Below are 14,789 nucleotides of genomic sequence, written 5' to 3' on the forward strand. Positions count from 1 at the left end.
GCTAATCTTTGTAATCCTTTTTTCTTATCTTTTTGTAAAAGTATGGCATTTGATTTGTGTTAACTATTTTTCCATTGCCATATATTTGATTAGAGAAAACTAATAGCAATTGGGTTGATTATTTTTATGAGGATAAAAATATTGTTATTCACGTTTAAAAGTAATTTTTTCGTTTGTTAATTGTTACTGAATTATTTCGTGGTAGTAGAGAAATTTTCTTTTAGACTTTCAGAGCTCTTATAAGGTTTGACTTACATGTTGTGATGCAGGTATTTATATAAGGTTTTGTATAAGTGAATCCCACATAAATGGTTATTTGAAGTTTTTGATTGATAGTAATTTGGTTTATGGTACTATTGAAAAATTTGTTGCTAAAGCTGACTTCCCAAAATGTAAGTTTCATTTTATTCATTTATGTGTTATGTAATTGAGTTATATGATTGAGATCATGCAGTAAGGGTTTTCATAAGTTGTTGAGTATAAAAACTTACATCTCATCATCTAAGCCTTTTCATAAGTTGTTGATTCTATAAATAGGTTCAGCTTTTAGTAATGGTTTTTGACTTGGGGTTTTTTTTTTTTTTTTTTTTTTTTAACTTTTGCGTTTTTGTAAAGAAGTGTTGGTTTGATTGGCATGTTTGGATCGATGGGAGGTTTAAGACTTATGTTATTAATTTATTTTGTTTTCAAATTTTATTACAGGTAGATGAATTTGGTTCTTTGATTTCTAAAGATTTGTTTTTGTATGTGCTTATATGTATTGGTTATTATGCAGGCTTCATCGATTCAGGGACTACTTTCTTGGACCACATATTAAGGCACCTGATGCCATGAGCTGAATAATTGATTTGGATAACTCTGGTGTTGTGGAGCTTTAAAAACAAATTATCACAGGCAAGCAATAATTGCTCACATCACTTTCTCCTACATAATTCAGTAAATGTATTACTTTTAAACACATAATCTGTTCTTAATTGGGGTGTAACCATTATCAAATTTCATTAAACTCTATGTTTCGAGGTAACCATTCTCATGTTTTCAGTTCCTTCTTTAGAGTTTATGTAGATCTGGGGTGTAGTTTTCATATTGCAGGTTGATTTGGGTATTGTTCGTGTTGCTTAAAGTTCGAATTTGCAGTTCTTATTACCATTTCTAACTCCATTTCAAGGTTTGTTTAGTTGCTAATTTTGTTGTTTATACTTGATAAGCTATGGTAAAAAGTAGGCAGGTTCTTTAGTCTTTTTGTAATGATGTTACTGTTTGGTGTTTTAACTTGGAAATTTGAAAGTGATGATGTATAGGAATACTTATAAATTGCTTTGTGTTAGTTCTTATCAGGTTGTGTTTTCGTTTTTAGCTGAATAACGAACCAATGGTGCCTACTCTTTGTTGCAGGAGGTAATGTATCATGTTGTTTATGTTTTTTTATTCGTGTTAAATTGATGTTGTCCCGACTATTTTCTTTATATAATTTATCTGTTTGTTTTGTGTTAAATTGTCTTATGTGCTTTACTTTGTTGGATGTGCTGTTATATTTCCATTTTATATCATTTGTTATGAGACAATACACTTTGATAGTATAATGACAACGAGACAAAAACAAAGAAATGGTACCAATATTGTAATGTTCGTGACTGTTAATTCAAGTTTTATTAGTCCGGTGTTGTTGCCAGCCAATAGGTATTCGTTACACCGCCGTAATAAGTTAGGAATTATGTGCGTGAATGAATTTAATCAGCCTGCAAGTGCTGTTGCTTTTTTTTTTGTTACTGTGGAAGTTACCTCAAGTGATCTTGGTCCTGTCAGTGTCACTTCTCTGAGTGAGTGAGTCTGTTGGTTCAACCTCCAGTAATCCAGTTGTGTAACGTTGCAATTGTCGTTCCTGGTCTGATTTATAACTTTGTTTTATCCATTGATTGATATTCGATTTTCATAATTGTTTGTTGGTACAATTATTGACAAAACTGTTTTAAATGTTGTATTAGGTGAGATCATATGATGTCAAGTGTGATGCAGGTTGGTAGCTCAGCAAAAGTGGTTTGGTTTTAGAGGTTGTAAATATTGGAGGTATGTTGTTTTCTCTCTTTTCTAGATCCGAAAAATAAATTTTTGTTTATTTCATTTGAAAACTGGTATGAATGATAAAACAAAAGGTTACTGTCCATGTATGATTGTTTCTTCATATCATCATTTTTCTGAAAGTTAACCGATGGTCTGTTGTATCATGATTGTTTCTTCATATCATTAATTTTCAGAAAATTAACTGATGGTCTGTTACTGTTGTAACGGGTGGATATAATTATATGTATCCTAGGAATTGTTATGGGCAATTATTAAATGTATAGCCATTATACAGTTACCATTCACGTTTGAATGAGCAGGCTAAGGTGTTAGAAATCGGGTATGAATTGACTGCCGGATTCGTTCTTGAATCGTGTAATCACTATCTCTATAAAGTATTTCGACCCTACGATTGCCACGGTTGCACGAAATCTTTACAGGGATCAAACAAGAACGCAATCAGTGTTTTGGGCAACGAAATCACTGATCAAATTGTTAGAGAATATGTGTGTTTCTGTTGGTTTTTATGAATGCAGAATTAATGAACAAAGACGTTCATAAACTGTTTATAGGAAAACAGTTAAACCGAAAGGGTGTAACCTTTCAGTTTTGGCGGGAAAATCGGTTATACCAAAAGGCATACCTGTTCGCTGACACTTATTCGAACGCAACTTTTCTAGTTAACGAATAGTGCAATTTCTGTTGAGGTTTCGGGGCGCTGCCCCGAGCCCCGCGAGGGGCGCTGACCCTCGACCCCTGCCCGCTCACCTGGGAGCAGGACCCCAGCCAGGGGCGCTGCCCCTTGGACCCCGCCAGGGGCGCTGCCCCTTGGACCCCGCAAGGGGGCGCAGCCCCCTTGACCCCCGCATTTTACGCGACAGTTAGTAGCCAACTCTTACGGGCGTGTACTCCACACTCTCCGAACCCGTTGGTAAGTATAGCTAGCTAACACCTGCATTCAAGTAAATTGCAACTAACTAAAATGTACGTTGGATGACACTAAAATCACCAACATAAGGCGTTGAACCATTAGCATTTCTAGAATGACAAATTGATATGTTGAGGGGTCTTATAATAGTATCAACTATTAGTTTGTATATGTTGAGGGGTCTTATAATAGTATCAACTATTAGTTTGTTTACCGTTTTTTAGAATATATATCTATCGGTTTATGTAAACATTTTTTTGATATATAAGAAATTCCGATCACATTTACAGACAGAGCTCAATGATTAAATTAATAAATAAAAGTAGTTTAGGCAGTTTGTTAATGTTTTTGCTGATCATTGAAGTTATGTTAGTTACCTCAGTGTTGAAATACAGCTCATATTGGTTTTTTGCCTCATGATGATGCTGCTACAGTTCCACCATTGATTGACATAAATGTATGTTTACATAGTTTATAAAGATTTTCTTCAAAATGTCGAAATGTTTAAGGTCTTGACCACAACATTCTCTTATATACTAACTGCTCTTAGACATTCGTATACAATAGAAAACTACACAATTATTTGAGGCTGTCATATATATTATTTATATTTGTTGCAGATTCTACACAAGGCACTATGGTGATTATATACTTTATGTTATAATTCAGTAGGCTTATAACTACCTTTAGTGGTTTGATTCTTGATGTTATAATTCAGTAGGCTTATAACTACCTTTAGTGATTTGATTCTTGATTTAGAATACTAATAATGAAGTGTAAGAACAAAGATGATAATGGAGAGAAAGAAAGAAACACTTTGTAAGTGTGAGAAATGGTGCAAGTTTAATGCTTGCATTCATGGCTATTTATAGCAAAAATATCACAAGTTTAGGTAATACAATAATATTACTTTTGTGTATCAATAATTGACTATCCATTTATATATATATATTTATATATTATAACACTCCCCCTTGGATAGCAATTTTGTTTGTTGAAAATCAACTGTAAGTTACTGCCTCGTTAAAAACCTTGCTAAAGAAAACCCAGTGGGAAAAACTTTAGCTAAGGGAAAAAGAGTGCAGCATGGAGTTGACTCCCCCTCAAGTAGACATCGCTTCGGTTGTTACATCTTTTGAACATGTCTCATGCCAATGTTATGAACGTGTGTTCTGAAAATAGCAGTTGGAAGTGCTTTCGTGAAAAGATCAGCAGAGTTTTTGCTGGATTGAACATATCTCATTTCAATCTCGTTGTCCTTAATGAGATTTTGAGTGTATGAGAAGAATCTAGGAGGTATGTGTTTGGTTCGGTCACTTTTGATATACCCTTCTTTCATCTGTGCTATGCAAGCTGCATTATCTTCATAGATAATTGTTGGACTTTTATCGCGTTCTAGTCCATAAGAATCAGTAATGATTTGTGTCATTGATCTCAACCAAAAACATTCCCGAGTAGCTTCATGTAATGCAATCACTTCGGCATGATTTGATGATGTAGCAACAAGTGTTTGTTTTTGAGAACGCCATGATATTGCAGTACCTCCATTTAGGAATACATATCCAGTTTGAGATTTAGCTTTATGTGGATCAGATAAATAACCTGCATCAGCATAACCAACCAAATCTTGTTTTGATTCGTTAGAATAAAATAATCCTAAATCAGTAGTTCCTCGAAGGTATCGAAATATGTGTTTGATCCCATTCCAGTGTCTTTTGGTAGGAGCAGAGCTGAACCTTGCCAACAAATTAACTGCAAAAGAAATGTCAGGTCTTGTACAATTTGTAAGATACATAAGAGCTCCAATTGCACTAAGATATGGTACTTCTGGTCCAAGAATATCTTCATGATCTTCACATGGACGAAATGGATCAGTTTCAACATTGAGTGATCTAACAACCATAGGAGTACTTAATGGTTTTGCCTTGTCCATATTGAAACGTTTCAAAATCTTTTCAGTATATGTTGTTTGATGTACAAGTAAACCATTAGGCATATGCTCAATTTGTAAACCAAGGCAATACTTGGTTTTTCCGAGATCTTTCATTTCAAATTCTTTCTTTAGAAGTTGAATGGCTTCATAGATCTCTTTATTTGTACCTATGATGTTAAGATCATCAACATAAACAGCTATGATCACATATCCGGATGTTGTTTTCTTAATGAAAACACAAGGGCAAGTAAGGTTATTTGTATACCCTTTGCTTATCAAGTAATCACTTAATCGGTTATACCACATACGTCCCGATTGTTTTAACCCATATAAAGATCTTTGTAATTTAATCGAATACATTTCTTTGGGTTTTGCATTTGATGCTTCTGGTACCTTAAATCCTTCAGGTATCTTCATATATATATCACTATCAAGTGATCCATATAGGTAAGCAGTCACAACATCCATGAGATGCATTTCTAAATTTTTAGAAACTGCCAGGCTGATTAAGTACCTAAAAGTAATTGCATCCATAACAGGGGAATAAGTTTCTTCATAATCAATTCCCGGTCTTTGAGAAAAACCTTGAGCTACAAGTCTAGCTTTATACCTTGTAACTTCATTTTTCTCATTTCTTTTTCGGACAAAAATCCATCTGTATCCTACAGGTTTCACATCTTTAGGAGTGAGAATGATGGATCCGAAAACTTTTCTTTTATTGAGTGATTCTAATTCAGCTCGTATTGCTTCTTTCCATTGAGCCCAATCATGTCTATTTTGACATTCAACCATAGATGTTGGTTCTGGATCATCATCATTATTCATGATGTCATATGCAACATTAAATGAAAATTTCTCATCAAGATTTTTCATTTCATTTCGGTTCCATAATATTTTTGAATATGCATAATTGATTGCAATTTCTGTATTGACATCATCAATCTCCTCTGCAGTAGGAATACTGATTTGTGGTTCTTCTTGAACACTTTCTTTTACTTCATTATCAGCTGATTTTCTTTTTCGAGGATTTTTATCCTTTGAACCAATTGGTCTTCCACGTTTCTGACGTGGCAAAGATTCATGAGTGACGTTATTGCCAGCTTTTGGAATTTCAATTCGAGCTGGAGTATTTACTGCTGGTATATATGATTTTGTCACCGTTTTTGTATCTGTAAATGCATCAGGCAATTGATTTGCAAGTTCTTGTATATGCATTATCTTTTGAACTTCTGTCTCGCATTCTTTTGTGCGAGGATCAAGATACTTTAATTGAGGTTCACACCATGAAACATCATTTTCTTTATTTTTCATTTCTCCCCCTAATCTAGGGAACAATGTTTCATTAAAATGACAATCAGCAAAACGTGCTGTAAAAACGTCACCTGTCATAGGTTCAATATACCTTAATATTGAAGATGTTTCATATCCAACATATATTCCCAACCTCCTTTGAGGACCCATTTTTGTACGTTGTGGTGTCGCGATTGGAACATACACTGCACAACCAAATGTTCTAAGATGGGAAATATTTGGCTCTTGACCAAAAGCAAGTTGTAGGGGGGAATATTTATGACTTGCACTTGGTCTGATGCGAATCAATGCAGCAGCATGTAAAATTGCATGACCCCATATAGATACAGGGAGTTTTGTTCTCATTATCAATGGTCTAGCAATTAACTGTAAACGTTTAATCAATGACTCGGCTAAACCATTTTGTGTATGCACATGAGCAACAGAATGTTCAACAACAATTCCTATAGACATGCAATAGTCATTAAATGCTTGAGATGTAAATTCACCAGCATTATCAAGTCTCACCCTTTTAATGGTGTAATCAGGAAAATGAGCTCTCAATTTAATAATTTGGGCAAGAAATTTTGCAAATTCCACATTACGGCTTGATAACAGACAAACATGAGACCATCTGCTAGATGCGTCTATTAGAACCATGAAATATCTAAATGGTCCACATGGTGGATGAATTGGTCCACATATATCACCTTGAATTCTTTCAAGAAACATTGGTGATTCTTTCTCAACCTTAAGTGGTGAGGGTCTAGTTATCAATTTTCCAAGAGAGCAAGATGTACATGGAACCATTGTATCATGATGGATTTTTCTATCCTTTAGTGGATGTCCATGAGTACATTCAATAATCCTTTTCATCATTGTTGATCCTGGATGGCCTAATCTGTTATGCCATAAACTGAATACACCAGGATCAATATATTTTTCGTTAACTACCATATGTATTTCTGGTACATTTATATGTGTATAATGTAATCCAGAACTAAGTCTTGGCAGTTTTTCAACCACATGACTCTTGTCAGTGATACTTAAATATTTCTCATTTTTTGTTGTCACTGACTGATAATCATACCCGTTAAGGTATATGTCGGAGAAACTCAATAAATTTCTGCTTGACTTGGGAGAAAATAAGGCATCATTTATTAAAAATTTTGTACCATTTGGTAGTATGAAATTTGCCTTTCCTATCCCTTTTATCAAGTTAGCAGGTCCTGATATTGTATGTATAGTTCCTTCCGTTGGTTTTAGATCAATAAAATATTTCTCGGATTTAAGTATAGTATGTGTAGTTCCACTGTCTGCTATACAGAGATCTCCACCACTTGATTGATGTTGTATTCCAGCAAAATTCATATTGAACTTCATATATAAGAAATAAATAGTGAGTACATTAATATTACACAATATTTTACATGCAAATAGATAGTACTGAAACATTTAGCAAACATAATGACAAAGACAGACGATATTAAATCGTTTATTTTTCGAAAGACACACAACTTAAACATTCAAGAAATCTTCATATAAATCAGATGGTTTCTCAGTGACTGTTGGATCGACGTTATCCACAAAGTTTACTTCCTTTTCTTTATCTTTCAGCGAATCCTGATACATCTTAACAAGATGTTTAGATGTTCGGCAAGTATTAGCCCAGTGGCCCATTCTACCACATCTGTAGCAAGATTCTTCAGAATTTTTAGAAGAATTTTCTTCAACATCTTGTTTAGTGGGCTTGTTTTGTGGTTGATATTTATATTTTCGTGGATTATTATTTCTTTGACCACCACGGCCACGACCACGACCACGTCCTCGCCCATTACCATTACCATAAGGATGGTTTCTACCATAGTTATGGCTTTTGGCATGATGATGGTGATGGTTATTATAACCACGACCTTGCCCGCGTCCTTGTCCCTGTTTATAATTATTTGCAGTATTTGCTTCAGGGATTGCAAGTGTACCAGTAGGACGGGATTGCTGATTTTTCATTAATAGCTCATCATTTTGCTCTGCAACTAAGAGATATGAATTAAGTTCAGGATATGTTTTGAACTTTAGCATTCTCAAATTTCTTTGCACTGTGATGTTTGCAGCATTCATTGTGGAGAAAGTTTTCTCCATCATGTCCGCATCACTTATTTCATGTCCACAGAATTTAAGTTGTGAACATGTATTATACAGAGCTGAGCTATATTCATTTACTTTCTTAAAGTCTTGGAACCTTAATGTTCTCCATTGTTCCATAGCAGCTGGAAGTAAAATTTCTCTTTGATTATTGAATCTGCTTTTGAGACCTTCCCATAAAACATGGGGATCTTCTACAGTCACATAATTATTTTGTAAGCATTCATCAATATGTTGATGAATAAAGCAACATGCCGTTGCTTGTTCTTTTTCAGAACAATTGTTGTTTTCATTTATGGCTTCAAGAATGCCCATTGATTTAAGATGCATTTTTACTTTTATAACCCATGGCATGTAGTTGTTTCCAGTTGATTCTAAAGGAGTAAATTTAAGCTTTTCCAGATTCGACATTTTCTATTAAAACAAACAACATGATAAATTATAGTCACTTTATATTCATAAGTATATAAACATTAAACATAAATTTAATATAACATAAATGATAAGTAGGTGACAGTGTCGACCATATGTAAGTAATCATTAATAAATGTTATATAACATAAATATAAATATTAGTAAACATAAATGATAATTAGGCGACAGTGTCGGCCATATAAATGTTAGATAATAGAAATATAAATGTTAGTAACATAAATGATAATTAGGCGACAGTGTCGGCCATATAAATGTTAGATAATTGAAATATAAATGTTAGTAACATAAATGATAATTAGACGACAGTGTCGATCATATATTATTCAGGTGGTATAACCGACCATATATCATTTAGGTGGCAGAGCCAACCATAATTAGTATTAAGATTATCGTGCTGATAACGTGTTATAATTCAGTAGGCTTATAACTACCTTTAGTGGTTTGATTCTTGATGTTATAATTCAGTAGGCTTATAACTACCTTTAGTGATTTGATTCTTGATTTAGAATACTAATAATGAAGTGTAAGAACAAAGATGATAATGGAGAGAAAGAAAGAAACACTTTGTAAGTGTGAGAAATGGTGCAAGTTTAATGCTTGCATTCATGGCTATTTATAGCAAAAATATCACAAGTTTAGGTAATACAATAATATTACTTTTGTGTATCAATAATTGACTATCCATTTATATATATATATATTTATATATTATAACACTTTATTCATTATAATGATAATGACTATTGTTAATTGCTGCAGGCTGAGCCAAGTAACACCGCCAGTGATTTAAGACCATACGAAACAGGGAAAATAATCAATGCAATATTATACGGCAGATAGATAGCAACAAATACAACAACATTAGCTCAAACACGGAAACCTTCCAAGGTAAGAACCCACCAACAAAAAAATTGTTACAAATAAACAAGCTAATAAAAATATTATTTTGCAGATACAATATCAGTTTACTACAACCAGTTTGCGTTGTACCTACCTTATCTACAATTACGATTACCGTAGATTATTCCAATACATACTCTTAACTTGATGTTCTTTCAAATTCATTCGTAATATATAATTACTTAAAATGTTAACTTCATGGTCGTTCAGAAACCCGCCGCAAAGCGAGGGCCGCCAATCTAGTTAATACTAAATTTAGTGTTAAAAGTATCCCATAAAAAATGTTATCACATATATAACAAAGTGAGTATCCAAGATTATATGATTTATAATAAATATACATATATTCATGATCCACACTCCTTCAATACTATATGTACTATACTAGGACATATATAGGCTTATTTATTGAACTTGTGGTCACAGTTTTCCTATTTCCTTTGAGTCATGAGATAGAGAAAGGTCATGAGTTTGATCTTTAGGGAAGACATGATTTTCTTTAAAACAATTGAACACCAATAATGGTGGTATATATTGACCCTGTAGGGAGGTTTTACAGAACCGAAACACAGCCCGAATGGATGTGTACCCAGGTGTCGTCGATCAGCTTTGGGTTTTCGCCTGTATGTGTGTGTTACGTGCAAATGATAAGTGTCGTTGAAAGAAATTACGATACGTATAACGTACACCACCCAACGGGACTTCATATAGGTGGTTTGATTCAATAAAGTCGTTAAACAAACGAATGATTTTTATCTCTATATATGGGATGTATATTGAAATATGAAATCTTGTGGTCTATTATTACAATTTGATATATATATATATATATATATATATATATATATATATATATATATATATATATATATAAAGCATGCTTCAATGAATAGAAGCAAGGATAATAGTACGTGACCCTTAGGTCGTTATATATATATATATATATATATATATATATATATATATATATATATATATATATATATATATATATATATATATATATATAAAATGCAAATACATCCTTGTGGCAGTTGACTACGTTTCTAAACTTTCGAACTTAAAAATTTCAAAATATCATCATAAATATCCTCTATATTTTTGATGATATCATCATAACGATTCTTGTCCGCAATTAATTATCTCTTTGCGATCTTCTCAATTTCACTCAAAATAAACAACGAAAAACGTTCTTGCAAAACTATAACGCGTTTGAAAGGTCCCTTTTTGTCCGATCTTCTCATTTTCGGTTGAGGATTTTCTTTTATTTGATCGGTTTTCTGTGGTTCCTACTATTCCCCATTTAAGCCAAGAAGCAACGAGGTTGCTGGTACGTCTGCTGGTAATATGGCGGAATATATATATATATATATATATATATATATATATATATATATATGTTTTAAATCATTAAGTTAGCATATCATATAGATATAGAACATGTGTTTAGTTGATTTTAAAAGTCAAGTTAGAAGGATTAACTTTTGTCCGATCTTCTCGTTTTCACTCAAAATAAACAACGAAAAACGTTGCTGCTTCGATCATTCAACCATAGAAAGTAGTTTCATGTACTTGTGTCTATTTTGTAAAACATTTATAAAGAACTTCAAGGATTCTCAACCTCCCACATTTGACGGTGAACGAGACCAAGCACAATAAGAAATGTTAAGAAACATTTAGGGAATGCGCGTTTTATGATATATTTGAATGGTATTGACTCTAGACGATGGGAGTTTATTGAGACTGAATACGCATGGTCAAATGGGGCGGACGGTGAACCTAAAGACACCGCTCAGTTTAATCGGCGATAAAAAAATATAGGCTTATTTATTTTACTGAAGCCCTTGTCTACATATGTGGGTCAATAATTTACTTGGACTATACAAATTTTATTGCCTTGTTTGTTTTATTGAAGCTCAAGGACGACTCAGAATTAGTCAACTGTATATTGAACGACCCATTAACATACAAATCATTTCCTTTTTTAACAGCACTTAGAAGTCACTGCCGATTAATCTTCAATTACTTCTTTAGAGTGTTTCCAATGATGACAGCACTTCCTTCACAGGACTAGCTGTCACATCAGCACTTCCTTCTCAGAACTAAACCCAGAACTAAATACCACAAACAATGAAATACTTCCTCATAAAAATTGAGATCCACTAAATTAATTAATTGTGAAAGTTCAAAAGCAAAAAGTACTACTTCATTATGCACTTCCTCCGTCCAACTATATGATTGAAAAGGAAATGGAAAAAGATGGATGTCTGGGCGGAGCCCTACTGCTAACAGCGCCCAGGTGGGCGAGGAGCTAGGCGGCCCCCAAGGTTCAACCGTTGGGACTTCTCTTATAAGAAAAATAAATGGACATACAACAATTTACAATTTACGACAATTTAATTACATACCGAAAGTGAGGTGTTATGATATTCTAACAGTGATGACGTGTATGCAATTAAATTTTCACGATATTTTGATTTAGCATATTGTTTTTGCATTCCTTTCAAGTGCTACATTACACCAATATATTAAAAGATATAAATGGACCAAGCCCTAATCTAGAACACAATGGGCTAACATAATACTAATACCAACTAACATTATAAATGAGCTAAATACATAGATCCGCTAACAATGTGAAGCTACTTAGACGATTATGATTCTTCTGTTTTTCAAGGTTTTAGTTTTCTTGAAAGTTAGCACGATTGAACAACAGACAACTTCTAATATTTGCATTGCTTGATGTGTATGGAGAGTATAAGATTTAAGTATAAGATTTAACCAGTGGTTGGCTCTATTAAACATTTTGCACAATGCACATTATACATCATGTCACATGTAACAGATGTATAAACCTTTCTAAAGATTCATCATCCAACATTGGCTCTATTTGTTTTGATTTATTATCAATAAGAGCTGTTGGATTGATACATCTTTTTTTAACATTGATAATCTTATACCCATCTCACATTGATCAAATTGAACTGCACTTTTAGCTCAAATGTAAATTTAACTTTTTCTAATCCGACTATAAAAACTTCAAGTACTCGCATTCTAACTTCTTATTTGTGAAGAAAAAAAACTGCAAGCTATACATCCTTGTCAAGTGTTCTGTCTTCTAACTATGCAGTTTTGTTATTGCATTGCATTAAGCACATGAGCATCTATCTGTATGCATAGTTACAAACACATATAGATATATAAACATGTATGTATGTAAACAAATGAAGAGAGAGATTGCAAGGTTAATCTTGAGAGCAAAATTGAAGAAAAGAACTACAGTCTGCACTCTGTAAGAAGCTATGGTTTTAGAATGAACAAGAGAAAAAAGAGAGGGAGAGATTCAATTTAATATTTAATCATACAAAACTACATAAATTAAACCTTCCTATAAAACAACTTGTAATCTATCATTTTCCTTTTTGAAAAATTATAAGCTTACATGATCATGTATTGTGAATTGGATCCGATCCTCTTCGAATTCTCCTTTTGTTAGTTTGATTTGGATCATACATCATTGCAGGTGTAGGTGCTATATTCAAATCCGTGTGAAGTTCTTGTTCTTTAACTTTAACGCCTATCAGAACACGCGAATTCCTTGAAAACAATCTTTCTTCTCCCCATTTTAAAGCAAGATCGACGCTTCTAATCGCAGAAACTGTTTCTGATCGGGTTGAAAGAACGACGAAGATACAAACGTAGATCACCACCGCTCTGTTATTAGCAATCCCCATGATTGGAGAAAGATATAAAGAGGCGGTTTGTGTGTGTATTTGATTGTGAATGGAATGTGACTGTTACATATAAGGCAGAGTTTAATCTTTTATGAGATGAGATTTGGATGAAAATAATAAAGGTAGAAAAAGCAAATAAGTAGATTCACTTCAATCATAATAAGGTGCATTGATGTGCAATAGAAGCTATAAAAAAAGAGATGCATATTATTTAAGGGGATGTTCTTTAGAAGACAATGACAGGTTTGAATGAAAAGTAAGTTGGAACACCACTCTTGGAATCTTCATACAATTTGTTATATATTTTCTTTCTTTTTCCGTCATCTTCATTTTTGAATGAATAGTACTCAAATTCTATGTTTTTACACTGGGGAGGCCCAAACGGAAAACAACTTGATCGACAGCTCGGGTCACAAAATTTTCATGGGCCCAATTTTTTTTATACATATATAAACATAATTGGAGCTGAAGTAGCGAAGGTGAAACACAACAGACTCAAAATCAACAATCAATGGCCCTAGGAAAAAAAGAAATCAAAGTCCACCAGCATTCTAACAAAGTCCAAAGGGTCTTTTTTATACTCCGTAAATGTTTATATTATTCGTTAGGGCCTAAGAGCCCTTTTTAAATAGCTTATATTATTCGTTATGCCATAAGACCTTTTTTTCATCTCGTTCTACGTACTTAAATTCTCGGGACCGACCCTTTTACATCCCATTTAGTATATTTCATTTTATTGTATATAAATGTAATATATGTATTTGTATATGTATATATGATTGTATGCGCATGTATGATCATGAATGATTATGAACTTCCAGATGAACGGATAGGTTTTCTATGTTGAGACTTACTGCTCTAATCGGGCTATCCCTGTGATTATGAATATGAACTATGTGTGATGCAACTGAATTGTTAGTCACCTACCTCAACCTCATATATACACGGTCTAATCGGGTTATCCTGTGATTATGAATATGAACTATGTTCGATTAGTCTACCGTAAATGTAAGTTACGAGTTCTAGGCCATGGTTAAAAGTTTTGACTGTTTTAATTGGTACAAAGTTATAAAAGATGTGGGATGTAAATATATTGTTGAACCATCTAAATTTGTATGGATTCAAATTTTGTGGCTTGGCAGCTAAAGCAATTGTAGATGGCTACAGATGCAAGAAAGCCAGATAAAGAAAAAGCTGAAAGAATAGAAACATCTAACCAAAAAAAAAAAAAACCAAGAGTTTGCTTTATGCTCTCTTAAACTCAACTTTAAAATTTGAAGCTCATATATCCATGCACTTATAAACCAGTCTTGGTTTCTTGTGCATAATATATGTATAATGTGCTTTATGCTTTTCTTTCTTTCCC

At 33.3% G+C, this 14,789-nt stretch overlaps 1 long non-coding RNA gene across 1 annotated transcript; it reads left to right on the plus strand.

The window, feature by feature from the left end:
• Positions 1 to 600: 600 nt before the first annotated feature.
• On the plus strand, positions 601 to 9,819 carry LOC139858628 (uncharacterized). Its single transcript, XR_011763014.1, has 3 exons — positions 601 to 2,067; positions 9,549 to 9,677; positions 9,742 to 9,819. It is a non-coding gene; the product is annotated as an uncharacterized lncRNA (long non-coding RNA).
• Positions 9,820 to 14,789: the final 4,970 nt, after the last annotated feature.

The sequence above is a fragment of the Rutidosis leptorrhynchoides genome, chromosome 7 (assembly GCF_046630445.1).
Source record: "Rutidosis leptorrhynchoides isolate AG116_Rl617_1_P2 chromosome 7, CSIRO_AGI_Rlap_v1, whole genome shotgun sequence".
NCBI lineage: Eukaryota > Viridiplantae > Streptophyta > Magnoliopsida > Asterales > Asteraceae > Rutidosis > Rutidosis leptorrhynchoides.